The 24,773-nt window shown below is 38.7% G+C and overlaps 1 non-coding gene across 1 annotated transcript; it reads left to right on the top strand.

Moving 5' to 3' along the window:
• The first annotated feature begins 226 nt into the window (after positions 1-226).
• LOC126000017 (5S ribosomal RNA) lies at positions 227-345 on the top strand. The gene has a single exon (XR_007492421.1). It is a non-coding gene; the product is annotated as a 5S ribosomal RNA (ribosomal RNA).
• The last annotated feature ends 24,428 nt before the right edge of the window (positions 346-24,773 follow it).

The raw sequence follows: 24,773 nt of genomic DNA, 5'->3' as shown, positions 1-24,773 counted from the left end.
TTCCTATATAATGTAATAATAGAAAAACATTTTTTTGGTTTTTTGGGCCACACCCATTTGATGCTCAGGGGTTACTCCTGGCTAAGCACTCAGAAATTGCCCCTGGCTTGGGGGGGGCATATGGGACACCCAGGGATTGAACCATGGTCCTTCCTTGGCTAGCACTTGCAAGGAAAACACCTTACCTCTAGCACCACCTCGCCAGCCCCTAATAATAGAAAAATTTGTCTACGGCCATACCACCCTGAACGCGCCAGATCTCATCTGAGCTCGGAAGCTAAGCAGGGTCAGGCCTGGTTAGTACTTGGATGGGAGACCGCCTGGGAATACCGGGTGCTGTAGACTACAAATAAAAGAAAAAGAAAAATTTACCTCATCTGAAATTTGTTTTGTGGATAGTGGTAGTAAGAAGCATTGGCATTTTAATTCATCACATATTAGTATTTTAATGGTTTTGTATTTATTAATGCACTGGGGAGCACCTTTATACATATCACCTCTTCATCATATTAAGCTTTCGCATACATGAACTTACTACTTCTTTGTAGAGTTATAGCTCAGTGATAGAATACTTGCCTTGCATGTGTCAGCTCTGTTTAATTCCCAGAAGAAACCTAAATATTGGTGATATTCAGGTCTCCCTTTATGAGAAAGTCTCTTTTTCTCATGCTAGGGATAAAACACAAGGCCTCGCAAATAGGACACTTGTGAGACATGTTCTGCTGCTGAGTCGGTGTTTTTGAAACATTTTTGAATTTTCTCCATGACGAAAGGTTTTTTTTTTTCCTCACAGCAAAACAGCCTTGTTTTGTATATTAACCACAACTACTATATCTATTCCTTTGTTTTGGGACACTTGGGTTATTTCCAGATCTTAATCCTGTTACTCATGTTGCTAGGATCATTGGTATACAGATGTCTTATATATTTCATGTTTTTCTCTTAAAGTTCCTGTTCTCCCTTGATTGTGCATCTCACTTATCTGTTGCTTTGCTTGCTTCCTTTACTATGGAGAAGACTCAGTTCTTTTGTGAACACCTCCTTCCTCTTTCTCTACACTTGCATATTTCTTTCTTTCTTTTTCTTTTAAGCCAGTCAAATTGAGCAGTGGGAGGGGAGTTATATACCAATTTTTGTGATACTAACGTTAATAAGTTCTGATAAGCTGCTGCCATCGGACCAGCCACTTGCATATTTCTAATTAAATTTTATTCAATAAAAGCTACTTAGTGTGTTGGGGATAGAGTGATAAAACAGCTGGTATGGCATTTGCCTTGCACGTGGCAGACCCAGGTTTGATCCCCAGCATCCTATATCAATCACTGTCAGGAGTAATTCCTGAACACAAAGCCAGGGGTAATCCCTGAGCACTTGTCAAATGTGCCTCCCAAATCTACCTTGTGTCACAAAATTGTTAATTAATATTTTGTGTTCTTTTTACCATTTTAAATAAATTGAATCTTCTTAATTATATTGTTTTAAGTGTGGGGTTTAGGGATCACATCCACTTTTTAATCCTTCCAGGTTTTTTTTGGGGGGGGGGTTTGGGTCACACCCAGTGGTGCTCAGGGATTACTCCTGGCTGTCTGCTCAGAAATAGCTCCTGGCAGGCACGGGGGACCATATGGGACACCGGGATTCGAACCAATCACCTTTGGTCCTGGATCGGCTGCTTGCAAGGCAAACGCCACTGTGTTATCTCTTCGGGCCCCTTCCAGGTTTTTTTGCAAAGCAATTTTTTATTTTGATGAGGTTCACCTACCTAATATCCATTTTATAGATCTTATTTTGGTATAAAATTTAAGAAAATTTTGTTTGACTTTAGAGCCCAAATCTTCACAAAATTTTATAGGTTATGTTCCTATCTTAATTTTAGTCCTTGATCCATTTTGAGTCATTTTTTTATGGAGGAAGCTGGGTCAAACCCAACGGTGCTCAGAGATTACTCTTGGCAGTGCCTTTGAGAACCATTTGTGGTATGGTGGATCAAACTGCAGTCGACTGAGAGCAAAGCATGTGTCTTGAGCTTTAAACTTCCACTACATCCTTATCATTGTTTTTTTATTTTATTTTATTGAAACCATCATGGCTTACAAAGTCCTTTATAGTTGGATTTCAGACATATAGTGAATCAGGGTCATTCAAACATCAATGTAGACCTCCCTCCACCATTGTTTCCAGATTTCATCCTATTACAATACCCTCTGCCCCTGGCTTGCCAGTATAACAGACCTATTTTCAATTTAGATTGCTATAGTTTGGGTCTCTTGATTTTATTGTTGCTGACTTTGGCTTGGATATTTAGTTCTGTCATTTTTATCTCCACCAATGCACCTGAGACCACTTGGCCCCTGACCCTCATACTTTCTTTTGTTCCTTCTTAATTTTAGTATATGTGCTTCCGAAGCGAGCACAATCCTTCTTAATTTTATAGAAAAATGCAGAAATATGAGATAAAACAAAGTCCCAAGGTTCTATGAGAAAGATGGGAGCCCCTATCTAAAAGATAAAAAATGGGTGGCAGTTTTTTGCATAGACACAGAAAAAGTTGGAGAAAATATAAAAGAAAAAAAATTTTTTTTTGTTTTTTTTTGGGCCACACCCGGTGACACTCAGGGGTTACTCCTGGCTATGCGCTCAGAAGTCACTCCTGGCTTGGGGGACCATATGGCATGCCGAGAGATCGAATCGCGGTCCGTCCTAGGCTAGCACTCTCAAGGCAGACACTTTACCTCTAGTGCCACCACGCCGGCACCAAAAGAAAAAATTTTGGCCTAAAATGTTTTTAAATGGTGTGTCCCTGTTGGATCACTGATCCTACCCTAATCAATAATTGTAATTCACCCTAGGGTGCGACCTGGTGATAGTATATTGGATTATTCCTTACTTATTATCCTGGTACCTGATTCTTGTCAATAAAAGCCAGGGTCTGAGGAAGGCTGAGGCTCATTCTTCGGTCTTCTTCCACTGAGCTGCACTCCATTTTAGGAGCAGAAAGCTTTTGTGGTTTGAATTCTTTGCTTGAGCCCTGGATTTCCCGAACCCATTCTTGTACCTTTTCTCTGTGTGAATTATTTCCTGCAGATCTCTACAGCTGGAACTGTTCCCCTGACTTAATCGGACAGGGGAACTGGAACTGCCTTTCCTGTCTGGGAGCTCGGTGGGAATCAAATCTTAACCAATCTCCTAGAGAATGTGACACTTCATTTTCCTACCCATGAAGCATCCTGCCATAAGACCAAATACAGACTTTGGGAATAATAACTTGTTTAAATCCAAAGTCTTTTTTCATGTTCTCAGGAAAAGATCTTCTTAACCACAGTTGTCATAGCCAGGCTTCTATAATTAGAGATTTTGGTTTTTGCGCGTGTCTTCTGATTTCATCTCACCGTTAGGTGGCAGTGCCCTGAAAGCAAGTTCTTGCTGTTTTCAAGTCATCAGGGTGTCAAATGAACCCATCTTGGAGCAAATTGGTACCATGGCAGCATTAGGGCCTTTCCCAGTAGAAGCTCAATTCCTGATTCTGGTGCTGGTGCAAAAAAAAAAAAAAAAAAAGTACAGGTTCCAATGATGGGATTCAAGGTTTGGGATTAACAACTGATTTCCAATCAACTGAAGCCTAAGTAACATCACTATGCCAAATGTTCAGGATGAAAGGCTCCCCTGCAATATAAATTTTAGGAGTTCTTATCGCTATTAGATAAGGATTTCTTTCTATACCTAAGATTTTCCCCATGTTAATGTGTCTATGCTAAAAGGAACAATGCCACATGATACTACTGGTGCATATGGCAGCAAAATTACAAGCTAAATAATTCCTATAACCTGGTTCTAACATGAACTCAGAACCCAAGAGAAATTAACTATTAGAATTTTCTACTAAACAAATCCAAAAAAAGGGATGGGAAAAACTATATCTACATAAGGACATACACAATAGGAATTATACCTACTAAGGAAATACATCTTAAGAAATATACAAAGGATATATAAATATCCCCTTTAAGTCTTCAGAAATAGTCTGGAGGGGAGATAAAATTTGGAGCACAACTGCAACCTACAGCATGGTCTTGTGTAATCTAAAAACGAGTCACAGCAGTCACAGATCAGGAAATGTCCTTGATCTGAGGGTCTCTTCAAAGCTGAACCCGGTAGCAAGTAACAGTCCACAGTGAAGGGAGGTGGGAGAAATGGGGTCAGCAAGAGCAAATCAGCAGCAGCTCTGGCGGCAGCTTCTTCCTGGGCCAGCAAAGAGGTCTGGGAGGCTGTCCTTGAACTTTAGGAGCTGGCTGGCAACTGGTTGGGGTGGGAGGAATGTTCCAATTCCTGAGGAGTTAAGAACTGAGAATTAAAAGGGTTAACTAGGGAGAAAACAGATCAGGGCTAGGAGAGAAAAAAGGATGAAAAAGGATTTGTGAAGTAATAAGAAGGGAGGGAAGGAAAGGTTTATATATAACAGGGGGAAACATTACAGAGAGACATTAGGCAGACGTGGCCAACATATACAATCATGCACACACATAGACAATGAAGATCAAACCATAGGTTGCAGTTGAAAAACTAACCCAGGTGGAATGGGTCAAAATGCTTAAGAAATATAAAGCCAGCAAGTCAAAAGGAAAGGTTTTCCATTTTCTAGGCAGATCATCATTGATGAGGGTATGAGCCTCATTGGTGAGGGTAACTTTACTGAAGAAAGGCTTCATGGGTTAGATTGTGTATAGAATATTCTTAAAAGCAATCAATGTTCAAGAGTAAAATAGTAAGCAATGTGATTATGAGCACTGTAAAAGGAATCTGCACCACAAAGTATCACCTAATGCAGTGGTCCTCAAACTATGGCCTGCGGGCCACATATTAGATTTGTATCTGTTTTGTTTCTTCATTGCAAAATAAGAGATGTGCATAAGAATTGGTTCATAAGTTTTGTTTTTACTATAGTCAGACCCTCCAATGGTCTGAGGGATAGTCAACTGGCCCCCTGTTTAAAAAGTTTGAGGACCCCTAACCTAATGGGTCTTGAGCATTCATGTTCCTTTCTTGAAAGGAAATTGAAATCATAAGCATTCTGATACAATAATAAAATAGCTTGAATTGAAAATAAATGACAATAACATACTCAATGAGCACTGTAGCAAGAGTCTACGGCATGCACATATCTATTCCAATGTTATCTATGGGCATAAACATTAGATCATATTAGCAGGCATAATTAAATAAAAATGAATAGATTAGAATATTTGTAAATACATTATCATAATGAGCATTCTATTTGGAGTCTAATATAGCACTGTAATACAAAACTAGGATGGCCAACCTATATCACCAAGAACCACTATAAATATAAAGAAAGCTCAAAATTGAGCTTCCATACAACCCAGCAATCTTTCTTTTGAGTATCTACCCTAAGGAAAGAAAAAACATTTATCCAAAAGGATGTATGCATACCGCTATTCATTGCAGCTAAGACTTGGAATCAACCTAGCTGTCCAACAACAGACAAGTGGGTCAAGATGATGTGGTCTATATATACAATGGAATACCACATAGCTGTAAGGAATGAGGCTATCATGCAATTTGCAGCAACATGGATGGAATTAGAAGATATGTTCAATGAAGTAAGGCAGAAGAAGGTTAAAAACAAAATGATATCACCTATATGTGGTATTTAGAATAACTGCATGAAAAAACACAATAGCCTAATGTTAGTTGTCTTGAACACTGCTGGCTCCTCAGTACAGTGAGGGGAAGGAAACAAAAACTGAGGGGAAAAGGAGAAACACAAAGCGTATCATTGATTTTATTACCATGTTTCTTCCCTTTCTGTCCCCAATCGTCTTGTTTAAATGACCAGTCTAATCACATGATTGGTTGTAGTGGTATCTGGAAGTTGCACTTCTGTTTGTGTTCTGTGAACATTCGGCAGTGGCACTCACTGGGTACTGCATGCTTTTGCTTGAAGTGTTTCCTCATGTGCTTACCAGAGCTCACACGGGATTGAATTCTTTCATTGTCTCTTTAGTTTACTGTGGTTATTCTGCTCAACAGAGGTCTCACATTTGATTTATTTATGTATTCTTTTGGTACCATACCAAGATGTGCTCTGGATTACTTCAGAGTTCAGTCTTGCAAGGCAAGGCTCAGGGGACCATTAGTGATACTGGGGAATTGAACCTGGGTCCTCAGCATGTAAGATGAGTGTGTCACCCTCTGATCTATCTCTCTGGCTCCTATATTTATTTTTACAAGGCTCCCCAGTGTTTGGGGGTCTTGGGAGCCATTCATTATGTCATCTGGTCTGGCATTTTGGGCCTAACAGTTTAGAGCTTAGACTGGGATGCAATGCTGTTTAGGCCCATTGGTGCTAGGGACAACTTAAGTGTTTGGGGAGCACTAGGTTTGCACTCAGTAAGGCAGATGGTAGCAAGAATTCAACTTGGAACATGTGGTACCAAGAATTGAATTTGGGGCAATGGTCGTACAAGGTTCATGCTCCAATCCATTGAACTATCTTCCCAGGTCAGGGTTGCATACTTCAGTTACAATCCTTACATAGGCCCGGCTGTTGTGCTGTGAAGTCCTGCCATATGTTGTGATGCCCCAGGGTCCCAAACTGCAAAGCCATTGAAACTTGACCATACAAGGTCTATGGTCCCGCCCTTGGGGTTACCTTACCACGTAAGGGTTGACATAGACCTGGTTGCCAAGTTTTGGAATCATGCCATTGGTTGTAGTGCCCCAGGGACCCAAACTGCAAAGCCATTGAAGCTTGCCCATACGAGGTCTATGCTCCATCTTTTGGGAGCTATCTCCCCCATCTGTTGGGCCTATCTTCCCAGGTGAGGGTTGCACACTTTATTTACAATCCTCATATAGACCTGGTGCTGTGCTCTGGAGTCAGGCCATCTGTTGGTTGCCCATGGGTCCTTAACTGAGAAGCCATTGAAAATGTTCTTGGTTGGGCCCGGAGAGATAGCACAGTGGTGTTTGCCTTGCAAGCAGCCAATCCAGGACCAAAGGTGGTTGGTTCGAATCCCGGTGTCCCATATGGTCCCCCGTGCCTGCCAGGAACTATTTCTGAACAGACAGACAGAAGTAACCCCTGAGCATCGCTGGGTGTGGCCCAAAAACCAAAAAAAAAAAAAAAAGAAAGAAAATGTTCTTGGTTGCATATGGGAAGAACCAGGGATAAAACTATTAGCCTTACACTTGCAAGACAGGCACTTTGGCCACTGAACCATCCCTCAGTCCGCAAATGGTTTTTGTTGAATCTACATCTTCTGTCTTTCTATATACATTTCATCTTCCTTTTGTTATTGTTCATAATTTATTTCTTCCTCTGTGCTCAGGGATCACTCCTGTTGGTGCTTGAGGGGATCAAATGTGGGTGCCAGGACTTTTATAGACATTTATTTGAACCTGTATATGCATCTTAGGGGAAGTGGCATCTTTCTGATTTTTGAACATTCAATCCAGAAATTCAGTTTTTGTCTTGGGTTATTTACATTTTGTTTCATTTCTTTTATTAGCATTGCGTAATTGTATTTTAGCATATATATCCTACACATGTTTTATTAGGTTCATGCCTAAGTTTTCTACTTTTACTGAGCAATTATAAATGGTATTGTATTTTAAAGGTTGCCTCAATATATCAATTATTACTATATTCAAATACAGTTGAATTTGGGGGCATGCTGTATTGAGGGTTGCATATAATTTCTTCTACTTTGTCATCTTTTTCATCCTTTTCAAAGGGTCTTTTGCCGAGCAATTTTTATTTTTTGCTTTTTTTTTTCTGGTTTTTGGGTCACACCTGGCAGTGCTCAGGGGAAACTCCTGGCTCCATGCTCAGAAATTGCTCCTGGCAGGCACAGGGGACCATATGGGAAGCTGGATTTGAACTGGTGAAAGGCAAATGCCTTACTTCCATGCTATCTCTCAGCCCCGTTTTGCTGTGTGTGTGTGTGTGTGTGTGTGTGTGTGTGTGTGTGTGTGTGTATGTGTATGTGTGTGTGAGTGTGTGTGTGTGTATTTTTTGTAAGTTTCAGCTTAGCCAATTTCTATTTTGTGGATCTTGATTTGGTATCAAGTTTAAGAAATTTTTGCTGGCAGGGATGTTATCCTGAAACCTTGTAACTATTTATTCATTCTTGTAGTGTTTCTGAAACCTTGGAATTTTCATCATTGGCATCTTTAAATATTCTGTTTTATTTATCCTTTACATCCTGTATGAGATTTTGTTTTCATATTTTCACATATTTTTGTTGTACATATTTAATATGTATATATTTATACTATAAATCTTGAATATATTTACATATTTATATGTGTTCTGTTTTACATATTTATATATGTAGAGTTGTTTATAGTACTCTTGTTATTTTTTATATCCTCAAGGATATAAAGTATATTTATCCTTTATAGATTTTTAAAAATATTTTACATACTTCTGTTTTACATATTTATATATTATATTGTATTGTGTTTATTATACAATTTAAATGTATGTATATATTTACATATTTGTATGTGCTTTATTTGACATATTTATATATGTAGAGTAGTTTACAGTATTCCCTTTTATTTTTTTATATCTTTGAGGTCTATGGTAATATCCAGAGTTTGAATACTGCTATTGGTAATTATCTGTCTTCTTCTTTTGTCAGTCTTGCTAGGAGCTTTTCAATTTTATTGATTCTTTCAAAGGACCAGAGCTTGGTTTTATTCTTTTTTCTATTGTTTATCTATTTTTAATTTCACTAATTTATACTCTTAATTATTTCTATAGGATTGGATTTTTTTCTTGTTTTTCTAGCTTCTTGAGGTGGTATCTTAGATTAATGATTTCAGACACTGTCTCCTTTATACTATAAGAATTTAATGTTACCAAAAAAGTAACAAAAACGGGGCTGGCGAGGTGGCACTAGAGATAAGGTGTCTGCCTTGCAAGCGCTAGCCAAGGAAGGACCTCGGTTCGATCCCCGGGCATCACATATGGTCCCCCAAAGCCAGGGGCAATTTCTGAGCGCTTAGCCAGGAGTAACCCCTGAGCATCAAACGGGTGTGGCCCGAAAAACCAAAAAAAAAAAAAAAAGAAAAGAATTTAGTGTTATAGGGGGGCCGGAGAGAAAGCATGGAGGTAGTGTATTTTCCTTGCATGCAGAAGGACAGTGGTTCAAATCCCAGCATCCCATATGGTCCCCTAAGCCTGCCAACCTGGTAATCCCAGTCCCTAGGTCAGATTACCAGAGCCTGTTCTGTATGGTATATGTTGAATCCCTGCCCTGTTGGAGGACCCAGCATTCCATTCACCGAGAAAGGTCTGGCATCAAGATCACTTTCAAAGACAAACTACTACCTCATGGAACCTGGTATGCCTGAGACACCATGATGCTTAATCATCCTGTTGATATAGCTTTGAGAGTAAGTGGCCTCATAGACAGCCTTGTCACAACTCCAAATTTAAGAGGGCTGACAATCCAGAAGGAGCACAGACAATTAGATGAGGAAGTTTTGTAGAAACACACTAAGTTCAATTGGCAAAAAAATAGCACAGAAGACTCAACTAGCATTTAAAAGCTGAGAAAATTCTCAGACTATAGCTTCAGTAACACAATTATAAGATATATGCTATAAAAAGTAATATAGGGGCCGGGCGGTGGCGCTAAAGGTAAGGTGCCTGCCTTGCCTGCGCTAGCCTTGGACGGACCGCGGTTCGATCCCCCGGTGTCCCATATGGTCCCCCAAGCCAGGAGCGACTTCTGAGCACATAGCCAGGAGTAACCCCTGAGCGTCAAACGGTGTGGCCCAAAAAAAAAAAAAAAAACAAAAAAAAAAGTAATATAAAGCAAATTGTTTTTGTGTCTGCTAAGGGGATATACTGGGTGGGTGATAACTGGGGATACTGGTGAAGTGGTGGTCAGACTGATGGTGAAACTGTGTTAAATACTGAATACCTAAGATGACTGCTTTATGAACAACTTTGTATATCATAGTGTTTAAACTTTCAAATGGAAAATAATTTAGCACTACTAAGTCCCTTCTGCTTAATTAACATAGCCAACAGTTTTTTTTAACATATTATATATTCATTTTAATTTTGTTCCATGTATTTTTCTATTTCCTTTTTCTGTTTTTTTGGGGGAGGCACACCCAGTGATGCTATATTCCTGGCTATGCACTCAGAAATCACTCCTGGCTCGGGGACCATATGGGATGCAGGGAGATCAAACCGTGGTCTATCCTAGGTCAGCCACGTGCAAGGCAAATATCCTATCACTGTGACACCGCTCTGGCCCCTTCTATTTCTTTTGAGACCTCTTCTTTAACTCATAGACTATGTAGTTAGTTCATTTGTTTTATTTGGGTTTTGTTTTTAGAGCAACAGACAACAGTGCTAGGGGGTTACTACCAGCTACTTCTTGTGGGGTTGTTAAGAGTTGCTACTCATGTTTCATAGGGGGGAATGTGATGTGAGGACACAGACCATGACTGTGACATGAAAATCATTCACTTTAGATTTTAGAGCTGTCTAATGTAATTTATACGTTATTTTAAAAGTATGTTGTTTAATTTCCAACTATTTGCAATTTTCTTAGTATCAATTTCTATTTTGACTATAATTGGAGAGTGTTTTCTTCATGTTTCAATTTTTGAAAATTGTTTATACAATTTTATGTTTTAGAATACAGCGTATGTGTTCTGTGGGTGCTTGACAAAAATGTAAATTTTGCTTCCATAATAGAGTATTCTAGAAATGTCAACTATATCCTGGTGGTTAATGGCGTTGTTAAATTCTTCTATATCCTTGCTGATTTTATGCCTACTTATTCTATGAGTTGTTGGGATGAGGTATCGAAGTTCTGAACTATAATCGAACTTTTATTTCTTTCTTTTTCAAGTTCTATCAGCTTTTGTTTCACATATCTTGAAGCCATCACTGGTCCCTGACATTTAAGATAGCTACTTTTCTCAACCACTAACCCTTTTATCATTATGTAATTTTCTTTTATCTCTAATTTTCTTTGCTCTGAAATCTACTTTATCTAACATTAAGTAACAACTCTACTTTCCTTTGAATAATGTTCTCATGATATATAGTTTCAACTTTCAACATGTCCATGATATAGTTGAACTGCGTGTTTTTTAAGCATTTCACTGGGTATTTCCCATCGGTCTTCAGGAGCAAATAAAGAGGTGAAAAATCCATACAAGGAAAACTATAAACCACTACTTCAAGAAATAAATGAGGACATGAGGAAATGGAAACACATACCCTGCTATGAATTAGGAAGATTGATCAACCTCATTAAAGTGAAAATTTTCACCAAGCATTGTACAGATTCATTACTGTTCCTTAAAGATGCCCATGATTTTTTCAAAGAAAAAACACTTCTAAAGCAATCCTTGGGAACAAAAGAAGACGGGAGGCATCACTTTCCCCAACAAACAAAGCTTTAGTAGTTAAAATGGCCTGGCATTATAATGAAGACAGAAACTCAGATTATTGGAATAGAATTCAATGAACTAAAATTGATTCCCAGATAAGTTAATTTTAATATATAAAATCTTTTTTTTGTTTTTTTTGGGGGGGCCACACCCGGCATTGCTCAGGGGTTACTCCTGGCTGTCTGCTCAGAAATAGCTCCTGGCAGGCACGGGGGACCCTATGGGACACCGGGATTTGAACCAACCACCTTTGGTCCTGGATCGGCTGCTTGCAAGGCAAACGCCGCTGTGCTATCTCCCCGGGCCCAATTTTAATATATAAAATCTTTATTTAAGCACCATGATTACAAGTATGATTGTAGTTGTGTTTCAGTCATAAACAGAACATCATCCCCCTTCACCAGTGCAACATTCCTACCACCAGATGATAAGTTAATTTTTGATAAAGGAGAAAAATATATGAAGTAGAACAAGGAAATCCCCTTAAACAAGTTATGCTGGTAAATCTGGTCAGCTACATGCAAGAAAATGAACTCAGACTTCTTTCTAATACTATGAACAAAAGTTAAATAAAAATTATTTTTAAAAGTTGAGTGGAATATTAGAAATATAAATATGAAAGGATGAGAGACAGGAGCCAAGGGGACTCAGGTGTATTGGTGGTGTTAAGAAAGGACAGAACTGGAGCTGGAGAGATAGCGTGGAGATAGCGCATTTGTCTTGCATGCACAAGGACAGTGGTTCGAATCTCGGTGTCCCATATGGTCCCTCGAGCCTGCCAGAGGCAATTTCTGAGCATAGAGCCAGGAGGAACCCTTGAGCGCTGCTGGGTGTGACCAAAAAAAAAAAAAGGACAGAACTAAATATCCAAGCCACAGTCAACAATGAAATCATGAGACCCAAACCTTAAGAACCAAAATTAAAAATGAGCCTGTTATGCTGGTGGCAAACTGGAACAAGGATGTTCGCATAGGATGCACTCTGGGAACATTGGTGGAGAAAGATTAACACTGGTGGTATGATTGGTCCTGAAACATTGAATGTCCAAAATCCAATTATGATTAACTTTGTTAATCACAAGGGCTTAAAATAAACTTTTTAAATGGATTAAATGTTCTGAAATCAGACCAGAAACCATAAGGTGCATAGATGAAAATGTAGACAGAACTCTACAGGACATTGAAACTAAAGGCATCTTCAAAGATTAAACATCACTGAACAAGCAAGTGGAAGCAAATATAAACAAATGGAATGAGAGTAACTTAAATGAATTGAACCTCAAGGAAAATGATGGCCAGGATACAAAAACTGCCCATGGAATCAGAAAATTTATTCACCCGACACCCATCTGATATATGATTAAGGGAAGAATACCTAAGACATATAAGACACTGGCAGAGTTAACAAAATAATCCAACTCCATCAAATAATGGGATATGTGATGAACAGAAATTTCCTTAAATTAGAAATATAGATGAGCAAAAGGCACAAGAAAAAATGTTCCACATCATCAATAATGATGTTGATGCAAATAAAACATCAATGAAATATTATCTCACATCACAGAGACCGCACACATCACAATGAACAAAGACAACCAGTGCTGGTGTGGAAGTGGGGAGAAAGGGATGCTTGTTCATTCCTTGCAGGAATGTAAACTGGCTCAGCCTTTTTGAAGAACAATATGGGCATTCCTCACTATACTAGAAATCTAGCCATTTGATCCAGAAATAACATTCTGGAATATATCCTAGAGATCCCAAATCACAATACAGACTATCCCTCTTTATTCTTATGCACTACTCACAATGGCCAGAATATGGAAACAACCCAAGTGACTGAGAAAAATTGAGCAGATAAAGACATGATGGCACATCTACACAATGGAATACTATGCAACTGTTAAGAAAAATAAAGTCAGGAAATTTATTCAACATGTAGAGGAATGGATAGTGATAGATATAGGGAAGGCAGGACAGGGAGGGTCTGGGTGAAATCATGGAGTATGTTCACTTTCATGCTGAGTCATGAGAGGGACAAGCTAAATCATGAGAGGAACATGAATCATGAGAGGGACATGAGAGGGAGAGAGTCATAGAATGATCTGTGGGATATTTAAAAAATGAGAATAACACCCAAAATCAATAGAAATTATAGGAGAGGTGTAGTTAGGACAGAGAATGAACCTCTATGAAAATAATAGTCAGAAAGAATTACTTTAGCCAATAATTGGGAACTTAAAGGAAGTAAAGTGGTATGCACAATATCCCTTCAGTAACTGTACTGCAAAGTATTATGCCTAAAGTGAAAAAGGGGGAGGAAAGAGAGAAAAAAGACATACAAGTAGGCTAAGAGTGGAAGTGGAGGGATAGGAGGGAAACTGGGGAAATTAGTGGTGGGAAATGAATACTGGTGAAGGGATGGGGGTTGAAAGATTGTGTGACTGAAACTCTGCTATCCACAACTTTGGAACTCTGTATCTCATAGTGATTTAATTAAAAATTTAAAAAATATTTGCTGCTAGAGCAGGGGTCTCAAACTCACAGCCCTCCATACAACATTTTGTGGCCCGCGGCCAGCCTTCAAATATCGCAGTATTCGCGATTATTCGCTTACCGAATAATCGCAATAAAAATCGCATTATTAAGAAAAAATCGCATTAAACATTCGCATACCCCGAGCAGTTCCGTTCGGGGTATGCAAATGTTTAATGCGATTTTTTGCAATTTTTTCCTTACTAATGCGATTTTTATTGCGAATATTCGGTAAGCGAAATTTCTTATGCGGCCCTGCCTCACCCCGACTTTGCCTCCTGAGGCCCCCAGGTAAATTGAGTTTGAGACCACTGGGCTAGAGGGTTCTAGGAATCCAAGTCTCTCTGGGAATGCTGCTATATGAGTGGAGGGAGATCTGCCACTACTTTCTTCCCCAGTCATTTTATTTGCAGGCTGCCTGATTGGGGGGATCAAATGGGGTGCTAAGGATAGAATTTGTGTCACCATGTGTAAGGTAAAAATGCCTAAACTACTCTACTATCTTACTATTCACCAAATGCACAAAATTAAGAGAGCAGCTGTGCTGCAATCATCTCTCTCCTCTCTCTCCTCTCTCTCTGTCTCTCTCTCTCTGTCTCTCTCTCTGTCTCTCTCTCTGTCTCTCTCTCTGTCTCTCTGTCTCTCTGTCTCTCTCTCTCTCTCTCTCTCTCTCTCTCTCTCTGTCTCTCTTGTTTTTCTGTGCCTGATTGATTTCCAGGGTTTTTTCACTTTTTCCTTTGCTTATTGGTGCCAAGACACAATAAGATGCTGCTGCTCTGATCATTTGGGAGAGGAGGCAGGGAGTAGGGGTAGAATCATGGAGCATGTTCTACTAGCAGCATGTAAGAATACTAACTGTGAACACCTGTTCTAGCAGCCCTTTTCACTTTTTCTTTCTCTTCCTGGGATTCCGACATAATGTTGTAAATGTAATGTTGGATCTGGTTCTTGGGCATCTATTTTACTCTACTTTTGTATTGTTTAGCTGGAAGATTTTCTTTTGTTGTCTCCTCAGGCCATTCTATGTCTATGACTATTTAATTTTTTTTGTTTTGTTTTGTTTTGTTTTTGGGCCACTCCCGGCGGTGCTCAGGGGTTACTCCTGGCTGTCTGCTCAGAAATTGCTCCTGGCAGGCACGGGGGAATGTATGGGACACCGGGATTCGAATCAACCACCTTTGGTCCTGGATCGGCTGCTTGCAAGGCAAATGCCGCTGTGCTATCTCTCCGGCCCCGACTATTTTATTTTATTCTTGAGCCCACCCACTGATATTTTTAGATTGTCTATTTCCGTTTTGTTTGTTTTTGCCACATCTGGTGCTTCTCAGGGGCTACTGACAGCTCAGTTTTCAAGAATCACTCCTGGTGGTGCTCAGGAAACTATTTGGTGAATATTGGACCTGGAAGCCCTGCAAGCACAATATGCCTTCTAGGCATAGCATGTGTGTCAAGCCATGAGATATCTCTCCACGTCTTTTGTAGTTTTTAATGCAATTTTATTTCTTCCCTAACATTATATGCACCCCACATTTCCACAAGTCTTTACTGGAAGTATCAAGTCAATATTAGCTACACAAGAAATTGGTCCAACTCTTCAGGTAGCAATCACTCTCTCAACTCAATAACTAACACTAGGTTTTTTGGTTTTTGTTTTTACAATGAGAGGGAGTTTTATATCAAAAACAAAGCGTGCTTTTTGGTCATCTGTATTTCTTCTTTAAGGGAGTGTCTGTTCTCTTGTTCTCCCCATTTTTGATGGGGTTAGATGATTTTTTCTTGTTCAGTTCGGTCAGCACATTGTATATCTTATATATTAAATTAGCTCCTTATCTGATGAGTATTGGGTGAATAGTTTCCCCCATTCCATGGGCGGCCTATGTATCTTAGTCAGTGTTTTCTTTGAGGTACAAAAGCTTCTCAGTTTGATGTAGTCCCAATTGTTTATCTATTCTTCTACTTGTTTGGACACTGGCGATTCCTCCTTGAAGTCGCCTTCAGTCTCAATGTCATGGAGTGTTTGACCTACGTGTTGCTCTATATACTTTCTGGTTCTGGGTCTGATATCCAGGTCTTTTATCCATTTGGATTTGACCTTTGTGTATAGTGCTAGATGGAATTCTGAGCTTACTGTTTTTCCATGTGCCCGACCAGTTGTCCCAACACACTTGTTGAAGAGGCTTTCCTTGCTCCATTTTGCGTTTCTTTCCCCTTTATCAAAGAAAAAATACTCCACATCACTAATCATCAGGAAGATACAAATCAAAACAACAATGAGGTACCATCTCATGCCACAGAGACTGGCACACATCACAAAGAACAAAAACAATTAGCGCTGGTGGGGATGTGGGGAGAAGGGAACCCTCATTCACTGCTGGTGGGAATGCTATCTAGTCCAGCCCTTATGGAAAACAATATGGAGATTCCTCAAAAAAAACTGGTTTCTTGGGATTGTGTGGATTGATGGTGCCTAGCTGGCGTGGCTAAAAGATCCACCCCTTTTATCCGGATGTTTTTCTTTCCCTAAGGTCATACTGACCTGGAGTAAATATACCCTTTATGGCCACAGTGGTGACCCTACTGCTGATCTGCCTCAGTTTCTTAGGATTCTGTGACTGGGAGAACCAGCGGGGGTGGCTGGAAACAGGCCTTCTTCTCCTGGTGCTTCTCTTTACCTTGGGGTGTAATGCCTGAGGTGAAAATAGCTCTTCTGAATGATAAAGAGAACCTGCGGCCAGTTTGTCTGTCTGAGTCAGTTTCTTTATGACTCAACAAATGTTTAATAAACACTGTTAAGTTGAAAATACATGCCACATATTGGGAAAATTTTTACAAGTCACATATCTCATAAATGATAGATAAAGAATATATAATTATTAGTTACAACTCAGTGGGTTTGAAACTATTTTTATAAGAAGGATACCTAGAAAAAACCAATGTCCATATAAAAACTATTTCTTGGGAAGGGTTTGGGCCACACCCGACAGTGTTCAGGGGTTACTCCTGGATTGACACTCAGAAATTACTCCTGGCAGGCTTGGAGGAACATATGGGATGCTGGGGATTGAAACTGAGTCAGCTGCATACAAGGCAAACACCCTTCATGCTGTGCTATTCCTCCAGCCTCAGATAATTAACTTCTTAAGCCCAGTTTATATTATATATCATTTCGCCACCATAAAAACATTCTTTCTTGTTTTGTTTTGTTTTTGTTTTTGTTTTTTGTTTTTTGGGTCACCCCTGGCAGTGCTCAGGGGTTACTCCTGGCACTATGCTCACAAATCGCTCCTGACAGGCTCAGGGGACCATATGGGATGCCGGGATTCGAACCACCAACCTTCTGCATGAAAGGCAAACGCCTTACCTCCATGCTATCTCTCCAGCCCCAATCTTAATGGGATTATTTACTAGGGAAATTTAAACTCAAATCATTGTGAGATACCATTTCATATCCAGAAAGAGGGCATTAGAAAGAGTTACAAGTATTGGCGAGATTATGGAGAAATCAGAAACATTTGTGCTTTGCTAGCGGGAATTTAAAATGATACAGCCCACACAAGAGATGGAGTCATGCAGTTTCACATAGTTTATACATAAAATTATCAAATTTAGCTATCCCACTTCTAAGCAATACTCAAAAGAATAGAAAACACATGCACCACACACATAATATGAATTTATAGTAGCCTTATTTGTAACATCCAAAATGTGAAATAACTCTGATGTCCATCATCTGTCAACTGCATAAACCAAAGTTTTCTATGATACATAGATAAATATAATGATATATTACTTGACCACAAAAGGAATGAACAACTATTCTGAGAATGTATTTCAATGATAAAACACTTGTATATCATGTATGAGTTTATATCTCAATGTCACATACACAGAAAAATGTAATAAAATATTTAGACACACAATATGACTGGACCTAAAACAGCAAAAATGGCATACCATGTGAAAGAAGTTAGATAATCCAATAATATATATGATTATATTTAATTTTATGAATGATTTTCATAAAATATTAAGAACAAGTAAGTCTGTAAAAACAGAAAGATGTTTGGGACCAGAGATATGAGAGGGTAGGACATTTGCCCTTCACTCGGTTAACTTGGGTTTGATCCCCAGCATCCTGTTTGCTCCTCAGGCCTCACCAAGAGTGAGTAAGCTCTGAGCACTACTGGATGGCTTAACTTCCCCCAAAAAATAACATAGAAAAGACATTAGTGGCTGCCAGATGATGAGGGCTTGAGTAGAAGATAGGAAGTAAATATACATGGAATTTTTTTCAGGATGATAGAGGATTGTGAGGATCAATATACAATTGTGTTCATGTAATCACAATTATTTCCAGGTGGTGAGCTTTATGAAATTTAAATTATATCTAAATAATATGTCTAGTTAAAAGAAATAACATATTCCTAGATTCTTATTCCCAGGTTCCTTTAAACTTTTATATTTTGGAGGACAGGAGGTCAATATCCAGCAATACTCAGAGATTAATTCTGGCTAGACATTCAAAAATTACTCCTGGTGATTCTCGAGTGACATAATGGGATACCAGAGATCAAACCCAGGTTGGCCATATGCAAAGCAATTGCTCTACGTTTTCCAGTTAGCTTTAAACTTCTTGCATATCTACACTGCTTGTTCATTAGCTGCTTTTTCTTATCAACCCCCTCTGATTTTGTACTAAAATTATCATTTTTCACCTCCCTCTTGAATTTGATGAGATGTAATATTTTCTAGTCCATTCACATGTGGTTCAGTAGAGGAAACAAGATTGATGTCAGGCCAATTTGTACCAAAATGCAAGTTACGAATTTCCATTACTTTCATGAAGGAATGAATGCCACTGTTTAATTAGTAGTGGTAATATTAAAGTTACCCTGGTTGGCAGCATTACCCAGAAATATCTCTGATGGTTTCAGGTGAAAAATTTTGTGCTTTGTATTAAGCTGCACAAAAGTTTACCCTATTTCTTAAAATTCAAGCTTATAATGAGCTATGAATTGACTATTTGTTCAAATCAATTGGAACTTTTCTTTCCCTCCATTTGGAAGTGTGTGTGGCCACACTCAGCAATGTACAGGTTTTATTCCATCAAGGCACTGTTCAAGGAAACCAATTCTGGTGCTGGTACTTGAGCCTGGATTGGTCACATGTAAGGCACCACCATGAATGATCCCTGAGCAGAGAGCTGCGAGTACCCCTGAAGATGGCCAGGTGTGATTAGAATACTGCCCCTGAAAAAGTAGAAAGCATGCTAGATCACAGGTATTCATATACAGTTCACTATATATTTCTTCTTTCTACAAACTTATGTTGGAATAACTTGAAAGAGGATAGGTTGAAAATTACCTCTTCAAAAATAGTTCTTCTTTGCGGACTAGAGAACTCATTCAATGCTGTGCATAATGGTATCTTAGATTTTATTCCATACCTCATGGTTCCTCAATATCTGCCAAGAGCAACTTTCCAACAGAGCACCATCCGGTATAGGTCCCCAAATAAAAAAAATGGACAGTCCTTTCCCATTTCTATTGAGGTAATCATGTTCACATAGATATTTGTTTCACCCATCTCCTAGGTTTTATATAAAGTTTCCATTTACAACACTTTGAGGTCAATGCCCGGCCATACTCTTTCTATCTTTTATGGTTGCACTTTCTTATCAAAGAAAAAGAAAAGATCTTTTTGTGGTCTTTGTATCAATTATAACTGGAGAAAGGGAGCTTGAGCCTCCTGATTTATTCTTCCCTTCTTTTTCAAGTCTAATGTTTCACCAAAATTTTTTCTCAGAAAGTATATTATGTAAATAACCTTCCTACTCCAAGATTATGATTCTATATTATGATGATATATATGTATATATCACAATAGAACACTGAAAAAGACAGATTTGCAGTGGAACTGAGCGTTGTATGAATCTGAGAAATAAAAATATATTGGTAGTTGTGTTAATCTAGAAAATCTGAAGAATAATTGGTGCTGCATAGTGGATTGAGACCTCTAGTATAAGTCTGAATTTTCAACTTGTGAAGAATTAAAAATTAGTATGGGGACAAAAATTCTAATATCCAAAACAGAATCTCCATCAACTGATAGAATCATCATGTTACCCAACGTAGCCACTGGATAATTGGTGTGAACAATGACTGATTCGTTGGCATCAGATACAAAAGAGACTGGAGAGAAAATTCAGTGAATTTCTTTGGACACCATGTAAGAAACAGTATAGACCCACAGAAAGTTGACTTTTTTCACTTTCATGATGTTTTTGTTTTCTGATTTTTTAAAATTTTTTTTGGTAACACCCAACAGTAATTTGGACTTACTCTTGGTTTTGTGCCCAGGGATCATATCTAGCAGGCTTGGGAGACCATATGAATTGCCAATGGTCAAACACAAGTCAGCATCATACCCACTGGACCATCTCCCCAATTTCCACTTTCTTTATTTTTATAGACTCAAACATACCTGCATACATGTGGTTTTATTTCCTGCAGCAGATGTCAGTGCATACTGAAGCTTAGTACTGACCACTGACTGAAGTCTATGTCCCCTTTTTGATCCAAGTGGGACTAATTAAATATTTTATGTTATTTTCCATTACTAGCATTTTCTTTTTAAGAAAACCACGTTGTCAATGATGGCTAGTGAAGATTGACAAATATTGTATCCAGGATCTTTCTAAGAAGTTTTGTGCCAAGGGTGATAACATTTTGGGGGAAGATCTAGCACAGCATCCCTTAACCAGCTGCTGACTGGAACCGGTGTTTGCTCTTCCCAACTTCCCTGCCATCCAAGCTGAATATACTGATAAATTCTCTCAGGTATTTTGATTTCAGTTTCTAGATCTGGTGCTCTCCCTTCACCTTTTGTGAATGGTTTCTTGTCTTTTCACTAACCTTGATTATAAGTCACACTTGCTTCTTGGGTTCCTTCTCTTTTTGCTCTAGATAAAAATCTCCAGAAGAATCCAAAGCACCAGCAGAATTAGCCTGGAGGGAGGAGAAACATGGTAATAAATATTTTATCTCATGCTCTGATTACACAGGCAAGGACACAAGGGAGCAGTAGGAAGGTACCCCTAGACAATAGTCAATCATTTGGGGGGTGTTGGGGCCACACCCTGCAGCACTCATAGATTACTCCTGACTCTGAGCTCAGAAATTGCTTCTTGCAGGCTAGCGGTACCATATGGGATGCCAGGGATCAAACCAGGGTCTGTCTCAGGTCACCTGCATGCAAGGCAAATGCCCTACTGCTTTGCTCTCTCTCCAGCCCCAGCCAGTCATTTTAAAGATGATTAGAAAGCTAGAATCTCCTTATATTCTTCCCTATATAATCTTCCCTATATAATCCTTTTCATGACCTTTGGTGGGATTCATCTCCTTCTAGAGATGACCCTGGCCGGCCAGTGTGGGGGCTGTTGGCAGACAAATTAAAATATTCAGCTTTAATTCAGTTGTATGGCCTTGTCCTTCAACTCTGGACTTTCACAGTACCTCTGGATGTGCCCATCTCTCAAAATTGAGTTGCAAGGACACTCTCCAACTCCTCTCCTTTCACCCACTGTCTACTCAACCAAATACTTTCTGAAAAGAAATGCAAAGAAAAGAAGTTGCAAACAGTTGCTTGTTGCTATTGCACATTTTCTTCTGTTGATTTTGGCTTGATTAAGGAAGCAGATGGTATTTGAATGAGAAATTTCTGAGTATCCATATCTCAATGAGTATATTGTATATTTACCTGCCCCTCATTGCCTTATAAAAGCATTACCAAGTCCAGAGTCTTCTCTATAGGCTACAGAACTTCAGAGTTGTTTCCATTGAGCTTTGCCGAAACATAAGACCTTGTTTAGCTTGTCTGACATCTGAGCATATGGATTATTGAATAAATAAGTTGTTGTTTGTTCTATTAGACCCACTATTATCTCTAGTTGGTTGGTGAGTATTGATCTCCAACAAAAAGCCATAAGTTGTTTTGCAAAGAAAAAAAAAAAAGAACCCAACAAAACAAAACAACAACAAAACTTGGGCTTATTCAGAAACAAAAACACAAAGAGAATTAGAAAAATGAAATAGATGTGTACCTCCCTAAAATCAAAGCTAGTATCACCTCATAAAGCCTCTAAAGGGGGCTTACACAGGGTGAAAAACACTGCCACCATCCTTCCCACTGGAAATATACATTATGTGACTCCTGCAGTTTCTTGTTGGGCATGCACAGGAACCCTCTTCTAATCCCATGTTAATATGAATTTTGAATATTAATTTTCACTCCAGAAAATCACCCTCAAGTCACAATTAAAAAGACTAAATTTCCTCATAACATGAGATAATACTTGGCTCACAAAACAAATAAAATAATTTTGCCTTTGGAGTGAACATGGACTGAACAGTGGGAATAATATATTTGTCATCCCAGTAGGAAACTTGTTTACATACATAGTTGGTCCTTGTGTGATTCTCGACACCATATGGTTCCTGATCACCACTGGAGTGACCCCTCAGCAGAAAACCAACAGTTTTTCTTGAATATTGCTCAGTTTTCTTCAACCCTTCCAATTCTACTACCCCAAAGAAAGTTTTGCTTAGAAAGGACCAATATTTATTTCATTGTTTCCATTTTGTCTCTTCAAACTACCATGCACATAGGCTAATCTTTCAAACATTAATATTTTGCCTTTTTATTTGGAAATCATGGTGACATAACAAATGTAAAAATATAACAGAGCATTCCATTGTACCCATCACTCAAATTCTCCCAAATGATGCCACCGTGCCTAATTATAGTATGTTATCAAAACCAGTCTCCTTGGCTCATTATAATTTACTGGACTGCAGATGTTACTCAGATGTCAGCAGTAAAAATTCAATTGAATATCACTACAGTCCATCTCTAGTGCCCAAGGCTTCCAGGTCAAGTATCTGCCAGCAGTCAAGGTCTCTTTATGGTTAGGCACCACCCACTCATGTTGCCATTGCTCTCACAACCCTCTAAGCACACATCTCTACTTTGCATGTTGTGTGGGTCTTTCTATCACTGCCTTGAGGTATCTGCATCAACAACATCTCTCCCTAACTCCTTCAAATACAATTTTGCCTCTTCATCTAAATTCAGATCTTCACTTGATTTTTTTATAATGTTCCTTAGCTATTTCAGTCCTCCTTCAGTTTTCCTTATTCAGAATCCATTCTGACCAAAAATTGCTTTCATCTTTGGTTCCATAATTTGGCATTTGGCATGTGTTTTTTTCCACGAGCTTTTGGTATCTTATTTTTAAATTGTGATAAACTATGCATATCATAATATGGACTATATTGACTGTTTTAAGTGTACAATTTTGTAGCCATTAACCCATTCATCTGTATGTGAAACTATCACCACTACTATCTAGTTACAGAAGTTTAATATCATCTCAAACTGAAAACCTGGTTCAGGAAAGAGTATAAGGTACAAAGTGCTTAAGGCACATGCATTGTATCAGGTGAACCCTGGTTCAGTTGCTTGCATGACATATGATCCTCCAAATCCTGCTGGAAGTGATTATGGAGCACAGAATCAAGAATATATCTGATCACAGCCAAGTGTGCCCCCAAACATTCCATCTCATTCTAAAACTCTGTATCTCTGAAATAATAATTCTCTGTGTCCCTATTTCCCCAACTCCTGGAAACCATTATCTAGCCTTCCTATCTATAATATGGCTATCATAGGTATTAACCACATTCCTGGGACCATTTTTGTCTTCCTCTTGCATTATGTTTTTGTTTCAAGAGTTTAGCTAGATTGAAAATTCCTCAAGGGCCCTTGAAGATATAAGAACTAGATGGTAGAGTTGTGGGGGAATTCCACTTAAAGGGGCCAGGATCCTTGGGGGATGGAGTCAGGTACACTAGTGATGGGTATGGTTTGAAAACAATGTCTGTGAGAAACCACATTTAACAGTATTATAAACCAAAATATTAACAAAATAATAAATGAAAAATGAAAGGATGGAAACAAGAGAAATATATGGTACCATCCATACCCTCATCATGCTTTTCTATATGCTACAGATGAGTGAGACTACCGTTTTGGTCCCTCTTTTATGTCTTATTTTACTTAACATGATATTCTTCAGTTACATTGAAATTGCTGTGAAGCACATGGTTTCATTTTTAATTTTGTTTGCATAGTGTTCCATTATCCACTCTGCAGTCCTTGGAGTCGATTTTCAAAAATTAAACCCAAAGTGTGCCTGTCAAATAAATAGAATATTGGTGGTGGGAGGTAAACTGGGGTCATTGTTGGTGGAATATAGTTACTGGTGGTAGGATTAGAGTTGGAACATTGGATGCCTCAACTATTGTCAACACTTTGTAAATCACAGTGCCTAACATTTTTTCTCCTTTTCATTATAAGTTAGGCCACATGGCTATAATAGTTATAATAGTTTTCTCATTTTTATTAGTATAATTTAGGTTACATGGTTAAAATGGTTATGATATTTATGTTAGCAATGTTCTGTTACTGCACACTACACCACAACAAAAATAGCAAGGATCCTCCAACTCTCTTACCATTTTTTAAATTTTTACTTTAATTTAGGCCCTGTGGTTTACCATAGTATGGCAAGGTTTGATGCATAAAGCATTCCATACTACACCCTCTATCAGAATATCTGCTTCAAAAGCTACCCCTTCATCTCCTGCCACAATAAGCTTCCTTCCAAAGAACAGTTCTTAGTTTCTGTTGTTCGGGGCATTTGGTATTTCCTTACTATGTTTCTTTCTTTCT

The sequence above is a fragment of the Suncus etruscus genome, chromosome X, assembly GCF_024139225.1.
Source record: "Suncus etruscus isolate mSunEtr1 chromosome X, mSunEtr1.pri.cur, whole genome shotgun sequence".
NCBI classification, from domain to species: domain Eukaryota; kingdom Metazoa; phylum Chordata; class Mammalia; order Eulipotyphla; family Soricidae; genus Suncus; species Suncus etruscus.
Note: the sequence above shows the minus strand (reverse complement) of the source record. Positions and strands in the feature narration are given on the sequence as shown.